At 43.6% G+C, this 15952-nt stretch overlaps 1 protein-coding gene and 1 pseudogene across 2 annotated transcripts in view; one reads left to right on the plus strand and one right to left on the minus strand.

Annotated features, from left to right (window-relative positions):
- The window catches only part of PFKFB3 (6-phosphofructo-2-kinase/fructose-2,6-biphosphatase 3), an 88407-nt gene that overhangs the window by 42088 nt on the left and 30367 nt on the right, over positions 1-15952 (minus strand). The window lies entirely within an intron of this gene.
- On the plus strand, positions 6803-6955 carry LOC144583368 (U1 spliceosomal RNA; annotated as a pseudogene).

The raw sequence follows: 15952 nt of genomic DNA on the forward strand, positions 1-15952 counted from the left end.
ACAAATCTCTTTCAAAATACATATTCCCTAAAGAGCTCAAGTTCTTTCCTCCCTTCTTCTCCACTTGCTATCTCCTGTCCGAGAAATTTATATTGTAAATACCTAGGGAGGGGGAAATCCCTTGCGTTTGCAACACAATGCCTACTGCATTGTGTTGCAAACTATTTTGCTGTATATCGCTCCCATCCTGGGCTCTCGGAAGATTCAGGGCCTATCAATATTTTTGTTAATAAGGCAGTGTTTAGGAGCAGGTAACTCTGTCAACTACCTCGGAAATACAACTTGGGTTAAAGCAGAATCGGGACATCCATCACAGCCTTAGCCATGCGTTAAAGAGCTGAAACACACACACGCAGCTCATATGGCATAAATAAATATATATATGTGCCATTCGCCCCTTTCTTTGTCAGCTGGAAGGATACAGGGAGGCAGGAAACACTGACCGAAATTCCTCTTGTGTCAAGTTAGCCATGTTAACTATATTATGTCATCATCTGCTGATGGGAATATTTAACTTAAATCGACAGAAAGCTTCCTGTCTCCATCCCTTTACCACCAGATCACCGCCACTGGGGCTGGGATCACCAGCAGCAATGTGGTTGGCAACGTTTAGCTATTGAAGCTTCCCTCCTCCATCCTGATGCTCCCAAAAACTTCTCCAGGACAAAGGGGAGCTAAGAGGAGCCTCGGAACCTGAAAGTGATGAATAGGAAGTTCCACGCCCCGTTATCTTCCATGGCTGGGTGGAGATTCGAACCCAGGTCACCTGACTCCTAGTCCATCACTCTAGCTACCACACCACCAACGATACTACGCAATCTTTTAAACCTATTCTTTGTAAAGCATAAATAAGGTGCTCAAAAGTGAGCACGGAGGGGAGATTAAGACACATACAAAATAAGGCCTCCTAAACCTATTTTAAGAAGCATATCGAGTGGAATAAAACTATTAATATCGCCCTTGGCACAGATAATTTCCTGTAGGATTAGGGGCTGATTAATGTCTGGGATAATGACTTACCATGCCCATTAGCTGAGTGGATCGAGGAGTTAATTCCTAGGAAATGCACCAAATCAAAGAGGCCGTGGCTTAAATATCTTACTCTGCTGGCCAAATGACCACAAATGACCGTTTCCATTTCATATAACCTATCCTTTGAGAAAGGGACGTGGTGGCGCTGCAGGCTAAACCGCAGAAGCCTGTGCTGCAAGGTCAGAAGACCAAGCAGTCGTAAGATCGAATCCACGCGACGGAGTGAACTCCCGTCGCTTGTCCCAACTCCCACCAACCTAGTGGTTTAAAAGCATGCAAAGGCAAGTAGATAAATAGGGACCACCTTGGTGGGAAGGTAACAGCGCTCCGTGTCTAAGTCGCACAGGCCATGTGACCAAGGAAGATTGTCTTTGGACAAAACGGTGGCTCTATGGCTTGGAAATGGGAATGAGCACCGCCCCCTTGAGTTGAACACGACTAGACAAAAATTGTCAAGGGGAACCTGTACCTGTACCTGTATCCTTTGAGAGGTATCGGAGCATGAAATGTGAATATGGCTGTATCTTGTTCCTCCCACACTCTGGAAAAAACTCTGTGCATCTTCCTTCGCTGTCTTGATCCCTCCCTGACCCAGAACACTTCCACTATTATGTCTCTCTGCTTATGAAAGCCACCTTAAAATCCATCCAAGTGGATCTGAACTTGACTCAAGTTCAAGTCTCTGCTTTAACATATAACACTCACTCCAGATAGGTAAAGGTTCCCCATGACAATTAAGCCCAGTCGTATCCAACTCGGAGGGCCAGTGCTCATTAGAAGAGACCATTTGCCCGTAGGAACTTCCCATGGTCACGTGGCCGACATGACTAGACATGGAACGCCGTTGCCTTCCCACCGATGTGGTACCTATTCATTCCACTAGCATGTCCATGCTTTAGAACTGCTAGGTTGGCAAGAGCTGAGACAAGCGACGGGAGCTCACCCCGTCGCATGGATTTGGACGGCTGACACCCGCATCCCGTTATCACTACCCATAGAATGTTTTAATAGTATTTTCCCCCTTGCCTTTCTATATATGTATTTATAAATTATAAGCATTCAGTTCCAGTTTCGTCAGGCAGGTTAAAATGATTCCAACATAGAAATAGTATTTTTTTTTACCCTTCCCTTCATCCAAAAGGGACTGACACCATAGAGAGAAAAACAGATTCCCTTGTAGCCAACCATGCACCATCTTGGAATCCCCCTTCTCTACCCTTCACCGTTGGCTCTGGTTCATTGCAGAGTATAAACACAGTTATAGATACTCAGGCAGAGGGATTATTCCAGTATTAAATTTAGCAATACAAGAAGAAGACAACATGTTTAGCTTTGAGAACAAGAAGGAGGGGAGAGAGCCGTTTTCAAAGACTTGAAAGAAAGTCCTGCGGGGGGCAGGATCTGTTCTCAATCCTCTCAGAGTGCAGGACATGCAACCATGGGCTCAAGTTAGAGGAAATCAGATTTCGGCTGAAGATCAAGAAAAACTTAATTGTTGGAGTAGTACGATGATGGAACTCATGACTTTGGGAGGTGGCGAGCACTCCAACGCTGGAGGCCTTCAAGAGAAAACTGGACCACCCTCGGTCCGATCTGCTTTGATTTAGATTCCTGCATGGAGCAGGAGGTTGGACTTGATGGCCTTATCCTATCAACTCGATTATTTTATGATTCTACAAACAGTAGCTTTTAAGGAAAACTGAAATTCAAATATCTTGAAATTAGAACAAATTCAATGTTTAGTTCTGGACCATCACACTGGTATGCTGGTTTGTTTCAGCTACAGCAGTACCCGGGGTGACACCTCCTGCCCCCCCCCACTGCATCGGAAAGTCCCCCCCCCCACGAGCATCAATGGGAATGTCTGCAGAACAGCTTGAGGCCTGCAATTTTGGTGGCAGACGCAACCAACACGACTTTGACCCAACTACGGGAGGCAGTGGAAGACAGGGGGGCCTGGTGTGCTCTGGTCCATGGGGTCACAAAGAGTCTGACACGACTTCACGACCCAACAACAAAACAGTGGAGGAACGGGAGGACTAATATACACAGAGAGAATGAATCCTGAATCCTGTTCAGGATTACAACAGCTGCTATTTCTATTTAATAGATTTATACAACTGAAAGTTATGTGTAAAAGAGGCTGGCTCAATAAAATCAAGCTAGTGGAGAAGGAAGGCAGCCTGTATACAGAAGTTGGCTGAATCCTCTCTATCACTAGAGGGGATATAAAAGGATAGAAATGATTAACCTATCTTCCTACTCTAAAGCAACACCAACTGGGAGAGAAACGGTGTTTAAAATGAAGATTGGAAAACAGAGGTAGTAGGCAGGGAATAGCTTGCACTCCTTCTTAACCGATCATACTGTGCACAAAATTATCCCCTACCTTGCTGGGAAACCAGCCTGACCCCTTTCTTTGTCACATTCAGTAATTCCAAGCATTTTCCCATGAAGTCTCATGAGCTGTTTCTTTGGGTCATTTCCTTCAGGGGAAGTCCCTGTATGGCTGCTGTCCAAGTATTACTCAGAGCCGCCTGAGACACATGGGTCATGTCACTTGAGGTAAAGGCTGCAGGGGAAGAAAAACTGTTTCACTTTGTGCCAGAATCAAAAGGACCGACTCATAGGAACTCCCTGAAAGATTCCGTCACACGTTTCTCTAAAAAAGACTGGGTCCATGCAGTCTTTGGTATTTGTCTGGGAAAAGGCTGATGTGAAGCATACAGATGTGATACATGCAGACGCCCCTAGCTCCAGTCTTCAACATCGTCAGGTGGAAAAAGGAAAGATCCCAAAGAAGTACCGTATTTTTCGCTCCATAAGACGCACCTCCAAATAAGACACACTTCATTTTTAGGAGAGGAAAACTGGAAAAAAATATTCTGGCAAATTCATAAGGCAGTAGCAATAGATAGATGTTGTCACATCAATTACCTCAAACTTCTTGCAGTGTACAACACAGTGAGAGCTTTTGAACAATTTGTAGTTGGCAAAGTTATTCCAATAGCCACAGACACCAACACTACAATGCTTTATATCAACCACCAAGGAGGAACAAAATCCATGTCTTTCTTGCTACTAACAGTACAGTTTTGGGACTGGTGTATTCTCAAGCATGTCATTTCACAAGTCATACATGTACCAGAAGTGGAGAATCATGAAGCAGACTTCTACAGCAGGATGACACACAATGAGTGGGAATTACAGTACCATCTCAAGTTTTAACACTTATAATGAATTGTCATTGCACTGAAAGAGATGAATAAACAGATTGTTACTGGGGCGTGGACTCACCTCCCTCTATTACCATCTCCACACAAGAATTGGAGGTTGTTCATGACTTTGTGTACCTCGGCTCAACCATCTCTGACACCCTCTCTCTAGATGTCGAGCTGGATAAACGCATTGGCAAAGCAGCCACCATGTTCTCTAGACTCACAAAGAGAGTATGGCTCAATAAGAAGCTGACGACACATACGAAGATCCAGGTTTATAGAGCCTGTGTTCTAAGCACACTCCTGTACTGCAGTGAGTCCTGGACCCTTTGTGCACGGCAGGAGAGGAAGCTGAACACCTTCCATATGCGTTGCCTCCGACAGATTTTTGGCATCACCTGGCAGGACAAAGTTCCAAACAGAGCAGTCCTAGAACAAGCTGGAATTTTCAGCATGAATACATTACTGAAACAGCGACGTCTACGTTGGCTTGGGCACATCGTGAGAATGTCTGATGGTCAGATTCCAAAGGATCTCCTCTATGGAGAATGAGTGCAGGGAAAGCGCCCCAGAGGGAGACCACAACTGCGATACAAGGACATCTGCAAGCGAGATCTGAAGGCCTTAGGAATAGACCTCAACAGATGGGAAACCCTGACATCTGACCGTTCAGCCTGGAGGCAGGCAGTGCATCACGGCCTCTCCCAATTTGAAGAGACTCTTGCCCAGCAGGCCGAGGCAAAGAGGAAGTCACATAAGCAGCAAAACCAGGGAGCCGGACAGGGGACAGACTGGGTTTGTCTTCAGTGTGGAAGGGACTGTCACTCTCGAATTGGCCTTCTCAGCCACACTAGGCGCTGTTCCAAGCCCTCCATACAGAGCACGCTACCATAGTCTTTCGAGACTGAAGGATGCCTAACTAACTGGGTAGTCAATAAGAGCTATGATGAAGAAATCACCACCAGCACAGGTGTAAGCAAACAGCAAAGCGTGCCTCACTTCCACTCCCTCCCATCCTCCCTTCCTTCCTTACAGCAAAAGTTTTTTCTCTCTCCATCATTCAGTTCTTTACTTTGCAGCATGCAGCATGTCCACAGAAAGTGTGCTTACTTTTATCAGCTTTTTGCAGCTGATCCTCCTGTTTCCTCCACTCTCTAATCATTTTTTCAGATGAGGAGGCCCAAAATGTCTCTGCACTGTTCACTGTTTCCATACTCCTTAGCATATTTTACTACCTCTAGTTTAAAAGGAATGCTATATGCTAGCCTTTTCTGTTTTGCACTGGTAGAATGAGTTCCCATACTCTGCAAGAAAAATGTGCCCCTTATTCATCACCACATATACTGCTTCCTTTTACAAATATAATCTCAAAGCAGCACAGAATCATAGAATAATGGAGTTGGAAGGGGCCTATAAGGCCATCAATTCCAACCCCTGATTCAATGCAGGAATCCAAATCAGAGCAGATCTGACAGATGGTTGTCCAATTTTAGAAACTACAATAGGATAAAATACAGTAGCTGGGAATCACAATGAAAAGATAAAATCTACCAGCAATATTGTAGAACAACAATGATTAAGAAAAACCAATAAAAACAGGGGGAGCGACACCATGCAGCTTTTGTTAACACAAAAATACTACTAAAATTTCTATTTCCAGTTGTGTGTGTGTACATGTGAAATGCTATTTATGAAATGTTGGGTTCTTAAACCAATTTTCAAGATTTCAAAGCCTTACTTGAACATATTCAGATCTGTGATTCAGATCTGCCCTCTGCAATTCAAATTGCCTTGCTCCATAAAAACTGGACTCAGCTAATGTGGCAAGCTAATACACCAAATAAAACCTGTAGCCCTAGTGGTAATATATTAAGGAAAGGAGTGTTAGGTCCCTTTTTGGTTTCCCTTTTGAACTTTATTCTGCATGTGCTCAGTGCCTTTTTAATCATTCTGTGCTTCAGAATGAAATTTGGCTAACAATACACATTAGCCTCTGCCCCCCGGTCCCTTAATGTTTTAAATATCTGCAAAATTACTTCTATTTAGGCCTAATTTATGATGAAGTGATGCAGCTTCCTGTAAAGCTCTGAACTACAGAGAGCTATTCTAGCAGGCTCTCAGTAGTAACTTTATCTTCCACTCACCATTCTCAGGCCTGTTTAAGTTACTGTCAATTTTAGAAGCTTTTGTTTCTGTCCTCTCTCCCTCTCCCCCTCTCTCTCTCTGCTTCTCAAAATGTCTGGCTAGTCACATGGTCTAACTTCTCTGCAGAAAGAGGCTCCTCCTTCCTGCTTTGCTTCTCCAATAGAGAAGCCTACTGGGTGATGCAAGCAGGCAGATATGCTAATATCTGTGCACTGGAGGATTGTGGGAGGAACATCTAGCCCCTGATGGGGGTCCTGTGGGGCACCCCAAAACACTGAGTAGCTCTCCTGGCCTCTTTCAGGACTGGGGCTGTGCAGCCCTGTTCTGATCAGGAGGTACAGCCGGCGGTCACCATGCCTTTGGGGGATAGTGCACACAAAGGGCCAGGAGGCTTAGGGGCCATTCAAACTCAAACCTGGCAGGGAATATACCATTGTTGTAAAAGTGGTTTTCCTAGGGTAAGGCTCATCTATTGCACTTTGGATGAGCTGACCCTTATGATTTCCCCAAATGTGGGAAAATCAACTGCCTAAGTGGGAGATTGTGTTTGTGGTTTCCCTTGGTCTTTCTAGAAGCACTCTTTGGTCCTTTGCTATTTTTACTGCTTGTTGCCACAGGCCTGTTTGCCTTGCTAGTTTTCCAGGTGGGCTGCAGGAGATAGATCCTAGAAAGCTAGCAGTGCAGAATGGTGAGGTCCAAACAGAAAGCAGTCTCTGCTGCCAGTTCAGAGGCCTCCCATCATAGCAGTGGGAGGCTTTTGGGTGGTGGTAGCTAAACCCTGGGTTACTGCATTCACTCCGTAAGACGCATGTATTTTCTCTCCCACCTTTTTGGAGAGAAAAAGTATATCTTAAAATAGAAAAAGTACATCTTAAAATACGGTAGCTGTTGGTCACTAATCACCAAATACTGAGCGGGATGGTCTGATATTGGTTGCTCAGTATAAACTGGCATCCTATGCTTTTGTACATTATTGTTTGTTTATATTTATTTATTTGATTTATACCCCGCCCATCTGGTCTTCCGACCACTCTGGGTGGCTTCCAACACACATATATAAGTTTAAAACATAAACAAATAAAAATAACATAACAATTAATAAATTATTTAAGATGGCAAAAAGTAGAAAAGGAAAGAAGAAGAGATCATGGATTAACTGGGGGGTAAGGCCTGCACGAACATCCAAGTTTTAACTGATTTTTAAAGGTACCCAGCGAGGGGGCTGCGCGAATCATCGGAGGGAGATTATTCCAAAGGCGAGGAGCCACCGCCAAGGCCCAATTTCTAGTTCTTTCCTTGCGGATCTCTCTCGGCGTCAGGCTCCTCAGCCTCACCTCCTGGCTTGCGCGGGTGATACGGGTAGACCTTGGTGGGAAAAGGCGTTCCACCAAATATCGAGGTCCTAAACCGTTTAGGGCTTTATAAGTCAGCATTAACACTTTGAATTCGATGCGGAACCGAATGGGCAGCCAATGCAGCAAAGCCAGAATAGTTGTTTAGTCATGTCCGACTCTTCGTGACCCCATGGACCAGGCCCTCCTGTCTTCCACGGCCTCCTGGAGTTGGGTCAAATTCATGTTGGTTGCTTCGATGACCCTGTCCAACCATCTCATCCTCGGTCATCCCCTTCTCTTGCCTTCATTCTTTCCCAACATCAGGGTCTTTTCCAGGGAGTCTTCTCTTCTCCTGAGATGGCCAAAGTACAGTATTGGAGCCTCAGCTTCAGGATCTGTCCTTCCAGGGAGCACTCAGGGTTGATTTCCTTTAGAATGGATAGGTTTGTTCTCCTTGCAATCCGGGGGACTCTCAAGAGCCCCCTTGTAATAGGGGAATAGGCTGGTTTTATAATTTGTACATTATAAAACCAGCCTATTCCCCAACCCATGCTTATTGTTGACCAAGACCCAAGACTACGCGTCCCTGAAAACTTAACAAGACCTCCTGCTTATTGGTTTTCATTTTAAAGCAACCCATGAAGAATTGGAACAGAGCAGCAGCATTAGATAAAAGGAGCATGATGATGATGAAGAAAGAGAATTGGAAAAACTAACAAAGTACAGAGACCTGGCGATCAAAACATCTCGCTTGTGGATGAAACGCACTTCAGTGGTCCCCTTAGTCATTGGGGCTTTGGGAACAATATCAAGAAATTTGACACAGTACAATCAGCAGTTGCAGATCTCAGAAATAATGATTGCTGTCATTTCAGTCTTATAGTGACCCTTTTCAGGGTTTTCCCCGCAGTGGTTTAACCTTTTGTAGAGGAGCCCCGGGGATGTGCAGCTTGCCCAAGGCCAAGCAGGCTTGCTGTACTCACGGGAGTCACTAGAGGGGGGTGGGGGGTTGAGCCCCAATCCTCTGGCTCTGCAGCCAGATACCTAAACCACTGAGCTCTCCAGCCAGCCCAATTTTCCCGAAGAAGGAATCATTCCACGGGAGCATCAGGTGAAAATGGGGCATCCCACAGCGCCAATGTAGAACAGAAGCATTTTAGGTGGAAGGCTTGAATGCCTCTTCTTGGGAAACCTACAACACTTCTCCTTGAGTGAAGGACATGGGAGTTATTGTTGGGGTTCTATTTTACAAACAGTATTTCGGCTCAGGAAAGTTACAAGAGTGATAAGTTGATTGACCTTGAGAAACGCTGAATGCCTGTGAGTAAGATCAGTGTAAAAGCAGCAGCAACAGCAGCAAAGCATGGGTGTGAATGCATGAGTGAGTGAAAGCAGGAGCAGAAGAAGAAGCAGACCAGCAGGAGAGAGGAAGCAGGAAGGAAGCTGCAGAACTTGAAGGAGCTGCAGAGCGAAGCAACACAATGAAAATAATACTGCCAGGTGAAGGGAGAGTTACGTCTGCATGGATATTTCCTCATGGGAGAGAGAATACAGAAAAGACACTGTTAAAGGAGTTATGAGACCTGAAATTACAGAGGCTGCAAGCAACCAATTTAAAAGCAAACCATAAGCCATGAAAAGCTGTTATATCTTTCGGACTATTAATATTTAAATCACATCTATTAAATGTGAATCATGAGTTTGTAAAATAAATAACTTGAAAAACAAAAACAAAAGAAAAAAACAGAAAAAAAAGAAAGTTTAAAACTCAACAAAGCTTGGCTCCCAGCACTGAAAAATGCAGCCTGCAAAAGGTCAACAAGCTCTACCCAGCCACAAGGACCGGTGATCACTACACACAAAAGACCAGCTAACGACGCCCATCAATCACAGTGACAGATAATCTCTCCTCCTTGTCACAACAATACACCCACAACAAAAACACACTGATCACCATAATCACCCATCTCCTGAAAAGGACAAAAGCTGGCTGATCCCACAGCTATAAATAACTCCCAAAAAAACTGCACCAGTGCTACTCCTGTCCTCTGAAGATGCCAGCCACAGAGACTGGCAAAACGTTAGGAAGAACAACCTTCAGAACATGGCCAAAGAGCCCGAAAAACCCACAACAACCAAATAACTTTAACTTTATTCAAGTTAAGTCTCTGCCATTGTGCACTTTATATACAACGGGGACTACAAACCCCATCAGTTATAAGGTAAGTCTCCAGATTCCTTTTCTCAATTCTTGGGAGTCGGTGGGGGAGAAAACCAAAGCACAACAACAAAGGTCTCACTGTGGCAATCCGCGGGCCACAGAATTTGGGAAAGCAATACGTTGCCATCTCCATGGTAAGGGTTGCTGGGCATGAAGGAATGGGAAAACATGGAAGCAGACCCAGAAAGAAGGCTGTCAACAGAATCTCAGCACGGCATTACTAAGGCAAGGGTTTTGTTGCAATGAAACTATTCTGGGTGCATTTCAAAAGAACAAACAAGCAGTAGCCTAAAAGCCAGGATGGATTTCAAAAGCTTTTCATGGATCTTCGATCCCGGTCTTGGATTTTGCATGCATGCTGCCTGGTTTCCTTGCCGCCTGAAGAAATAACACTTATTTTAAAAATATAAAAAAAAATCCCTGGCCTCTTTGAGAATAAACCCTATAGAACCAAACAAGAAATATTGGGAAAGAGGGCTGCCCAGAATTAAGGAGAGGCACATAGCAGGATCTGAAGGGGAGGCGGAACACATATTTTATTTGACGAACGCATGTATGACAGCAAACGTGATCTTAAAAGAGGGATTTCCTACTGGGGGAGACAGAAAAGCTACTCCTACAAGGGTATCGGCACCACACAAATTTGGAAATGTTCAAACATACACAAAGACACAGACACAAAATGCTGCACAATACATGCAGATAAGCCTTTTTAAAAGAACAGTCAAAGCATTTTCAACAGATTTCCCTAAACTTCTGGAATTAGTCAACAAAATGTGTCAGTTGTAATGAATGAGTCCACAAGGATGAGCTGGCTAGACTAGCCTGAAGTTCACTCAGTGACCTTGGTTCCGTTGAAATCTCTGATCCAGATCCAATTGGCACTCCTAAACAAGAGCAAATCCCCTGAATCAACTGAGTCTTGACTTATCACACTTCATAAAAGGGCATGGTTCCACTATGAAAATGAATCAGGAGATGGATCAGGGTTTTGAAGTCAGTCTAAAGTTGCATGGTATTCTTGTGTTTTTTGGGTCGGTGTGTGCATCCTCTTGGGGAAAAAATCATTCTGTTTTTAAACTTATATCGGTTGAGAGCGCTACACAGGCTTTTAAAAATCACTATTTGAGGCTTTGTCCTCTGCCCACTCACCATCATGCTGGCTGCCTCTCACATCCACTAGCAACTGTTCTTGTGTTTTGTTGTTGTTGTTTTTACTTTTTGCAATCTGGCATAACGCTACTTCAGTATGACAGATAGGAAAAAAAATTAAAACAGATCGGACTGCAAAGTTTCCATGCACACCGGCAGAGACGCACGCACACACGCGCATACATACAGGGGGGTGGAGAAGGAGAGGGAGCATAAGAAACCAGCAGCTCGGGCTGGTGAAAAGGATTGCACAACAGCAAGTAGCAAAGAGAAATGGACTGGAAAAATTGATAAAACCAGCAGCTTCCTAGGCTTGCAAAGGAGGAAACACTTTTCCCCACCCTAACTTTCTCTCTCTGATGGGACAACAAGGTTTCCCTGCAGCTTGAAACTATGATGCTGGCATCCATTACTAGACAAAAACCCCACAGACACAATTTACACCAACAGAGGTGTTTCACATGTGCCCAAACAATTCAAAACAAATCGATTCACCAGTGATTCAAAATAAACGATCTTCTCATAGCCAACTAAAATACTTCACTTTCCAACCATACAAACCAAACTTCTTGGGTAAAAAAATAAAATAAAAGCCATTCTTCCCTGTGCGTTGTGTAGTTGGAATTTTTAAAAATCAAATTCAAACATGTTATATCTGAGTCAAAAACATTTTTTCTTACATCTAAATTTGCCTGAATTAATTAATGGGTCTACTGCAGTTGGAACTACCCAATCAATTTTGGCCCTTACACTGTAATTATAAATGGGGAGAAATTATATAAGAAGCAAAAAAGAAATGAGATGATGACTACGACGACGACGACGACGACGACGATAATAATAATAATAATAATAATAATAATAATAATAATAATAATAATAATAATAATAATAATGATATGCTTTATTATGGTCATTGACCAGCAAAAGGAACATTATTTAAATTAGGAGATATAAAATCAATCTAAAAACACTAAAAACATCTATATACATATATATAAAACTACATTCATACATCTTACTAAATATCTCCTGCCTCCCTATCATAGGCCTTACCTATGGACTATCGCAGCTTGCATAAAATGACAGAATTGTTACTTTGAAGCTCATACAGCCCGTGTGATCATTATATGAAATTGGTATACACCGATTTAGGTGGAACTTTTCCTTCACGGATTTTGATTGCAGCAGCACAGAATTTAGCTACTTTTGCCAGCATATCTGAATTTTGCTTTAGCCCAGTATATCTGGCAGGGCATCGCCCTGTCAGCAAAAGCTGTGTGTAATGTGCCTCTGTTCGTCCAGGAAATGCCCTTATTTATGTAAGCGTTAACAAGGACTTCTCGAATGCCAGAGTAAAAAGCACAATGAAGTAACACATGGGAGATAGATTCAATCTCACCAGAGTTACAGGGGCATATACGCCAGTGGTGGGATTCAGCAAGCCAACAAACGGTTCTGCAGAATCAATAACACATTAGCTACCAGTTCTGTAGAACTGGTGAGAACCTGCTGAATCCCACCACTGGCCAGGATCAGTGGTGGGATTCAGCAGGCCAACAAACGGTTCTGCAGAACCAATAATACATTAGCTACCGGTTCTGTAGAACTGGTGCGAACGTGCTGAATCCCACCACTGATATACGCTGAGTGTAAGGGGTGTCATTATACTTCCCTTCCTGGAAAGAAATGAGTATATTACAAGAATGCTGCAGTAAGTAAAGAGGATGTGTATCAGTTTGTCAGAACTGCCTCTATGACCATGAGATTTAGACACATAAACCTGGAATACTGAGAAAACTGTATTGCAACTGTGGGTTCTCCTTCTGAGTAAGAGAGTCCCCTCTCCAGCAGAAGCCTCGTCTAGCTGCACAAGGCAGGAAAGGTCTGCATTCCTTCTTTGCCTTACGAAATCATTTGTTGACCTATTTAAAACTGAAGCCTGCATCCTCAGTAATAAGACACTGCTTTTTATTCAAAGCTAAAAGTAAACCTGTTCTTATTTCACACGCAGTGCGGCCCGACAGTCTGATCCATTTCACAACCCTACGACTCAAGAAATCCGAGCCTGCTAGCTAGTGGATAAAAAAGAACCTGGCACAGTTCAAATGACGTCACGACATGAGCGAGTTCATGGCACGTCCTGAACTTGCACCCAATACCATCGCTTGTTGACTAGCAGCATGTATTTCGAGACCTGTTTGCGATACTTTCTATTTGTCTTGGGGAAATGTTCTTCATAAACACTAGAAATCAACCCCCTGCAAAGATTTGTCTCGTGGGAGTATGAGAGCACAACCGTCCCGTTCAATCACTCTTCCTAACAGTAGGGCCGGCTCTGTTTCCTTAGCTTGCACCAGTTGCCCATTCTGATGATCATTCTAAGCACGAACAGACAACCATACAGAATGCAGGGAAGGAGCACGAGTTGACTTTGGCTTGTTCTTCCGAACCCAACTTGAATGCTTGGAAAAAGCTTTTATCATAGATGGTTGGGCACCATTTTGCGTACATGGGAAATTGATGCAATGTACTACCGTCGCTGCAAAAACAATGGTGTCTTCTTTCTTTACAATTGCAAAGGAATGAGCCATGGTTTTGCTTTCCGTACTTGACAGCACATTCTTGTTAGCCTTCCTGCGATGGGAACTCTACAACCTGTGGTTCATAGCCAAAAAAATCCCTCCCTGTAGTTACCGTCTACCTCACCTAATGAAGGAGGCAATAGGATCAAGACACCAATAGTCTATTTTAAAATACAGGCTGGTTGGTTCAGGAATACACACTCTTTCAAGTAGGCAAATCCTATACTGTATGGGGTTTTGGAAGCAAACTTCTGTATAAGGAAATTTACTTTACAAACTACAGTATAAGGCTGGACCCAGTTCAGTTGTTCTGAACCTGGTATGGAGTGATTCAAATTCACCTTACCAGTTAGCCATTTGGGCAGTATTCTGTATGAACGGAAGTAGACTGACTATAGATCCAATTCCTTCTTAATCTTTCTGCATCTTGCTGGAGGCAGTCCCTGTCTAAATGCCTAGCCAATGTTCCGCAGAGAAGAAGATGTAGAACATGCAAAGGTCTCTACAAAGACCTAGAAAGTCTGCCCGCGCCCATGGGAAAGCTTAACAACAGAAGGAAGCATTACACCATTGCCTGACTCCGGGACCATCGCTGCCCAGCATGGTTGCACAAAACCAACCTAGTTTCCCATTCAGATACAAGAAGAGGAATGCACAAAGAAATGGAAGAGATGAAGGCCATGCTTTGATTTCCCTTTTCACAGGGCTCAACCCTAGCCAACAGAATTGCTAAGCATCGTGATCTTTTTTTCTGAACACCCCTTAAAAAAGGGGAGGGGAGGACGAGCCTTCTGGTTGGAAGGATGCCCTTTGACAGACGTTGTTCCAAGGATACTGACATTTCTGGAAGGCAAAGCCAACAAGTAAAGATTGAACAGGATAGGTTTGACCTAGAACAAAAAAGAGGGCAGGAAAAGATGTCACCATTGACTAAATATTGGCAGCATACTTTGGAAAAATATGGAAACAAATATTCAGCCTTGTGCATGCCATCTTCTTGAAATTGGGTGGGTGTGCGCGAGCGAAAACACTTCGTTGTATGCTTCTGCTCTCTTGACTTCTACAGGATTGCATAATTTCATGGGAGTGCACTAAAACTTGAAATCACAACCTTCCCGGAACTCTGCTATCAAAGTACAGTAATTATTTTTCTAGCTCCTAATGAGTTTCATAGGACTGGTGTTTTCCCCACCCACTTTCCATCTCATCCTCTTCTTTGTTCCTATAGATTTCCTCTTCCTAACCCAGCCAAAAAGCACTTATGGATGAAACTCAAATACAACAGAGTTTACTTAAACAGACCTTGGATAATTTAGATTTATTTTTTTAAAAAAAGAGCTACAACTAGCTGTGCCAACTAGAGGATTCTGGAAGTTACAGTTCATAAAAGTCACGGTTCCATGCTCTGGATCTCAATTACAAGACAGAAATTTGATTAAATATTTGAAAAAGGGGGACAAGGGATTCAACAGATGCCTGGGCATAAAACAGGAACGGATAGTTGGAGACTCACTTCTTACAGTCCACTAAACACTCCCTTTCGTATTAGCAACTTCTTCCCAGGAAAGCCAAACATGGTGAAGGGCTCTTTAATAAATCATCACAATGGCCACCAATATAGATAATAATAACAGAGAGAGTTTGCCTCTTCTACTATCGAAGGACATAGGACCAAAAAAAGATGTGGAAGGAAGAACTGGGCATGTTTACTCTTGAGAAAAGAAGACTGAGGGCAATACTTGAAAGGCTATCATACAGAGGAGGGGCAGGATCTAGATCATCCCAGCATGCAGGACACGCAACATTGGGCTCAAGTTACAGGAAGCCAGATTTAGGCTGAATATCAGGAAAAACACTGTGACTGTTCGAGCAGTAAAAGAATGGAATCAATTACCTCAAGAGGCAGTAAGTGCTCCAAAACTGGAGACATTCAAAAGAAATTTAAGACAATCACCTGGCAGATATCCTTTAACCCAATGGTCCCCAACCTTGGGCCTCCAGATGTTCTTGGACTTCAACTCCCAGAAATCCTGGCCAGCAGAGGTGGTGGTGAAGGCTTCTGGGGGTTGTAGTCCAAGAACATCTGGAGGCCCAAGGTTGGGGACCACTGCTTTAACCCCTCATGCATCCAGGAGGGGGTTGGACTTGATGGCCTTAGAGGCCCCCTTCCAACTTGACTATTCTATGTTTCTAAGTTTGAAACACACTCAAAGCCCCATTCCCAGCCCTGACATTTCAGAGACTTTTCTAAGGACCATCTGCTTG

Source organism: Pogona vitticeps, chromosome 5 (assembly GCF_051106095.1).
Source record: "Pogona vitticeps strain Pit_001003342236 chromosome 5, PviZW2.1, whole genome shotgun sequence".
Lineage (NCBI taxonomy): Eukaryota > Metazoa > Chordata > Lepidosauria > Squamata > Agamidae > Pogona > Pogona vitticeps.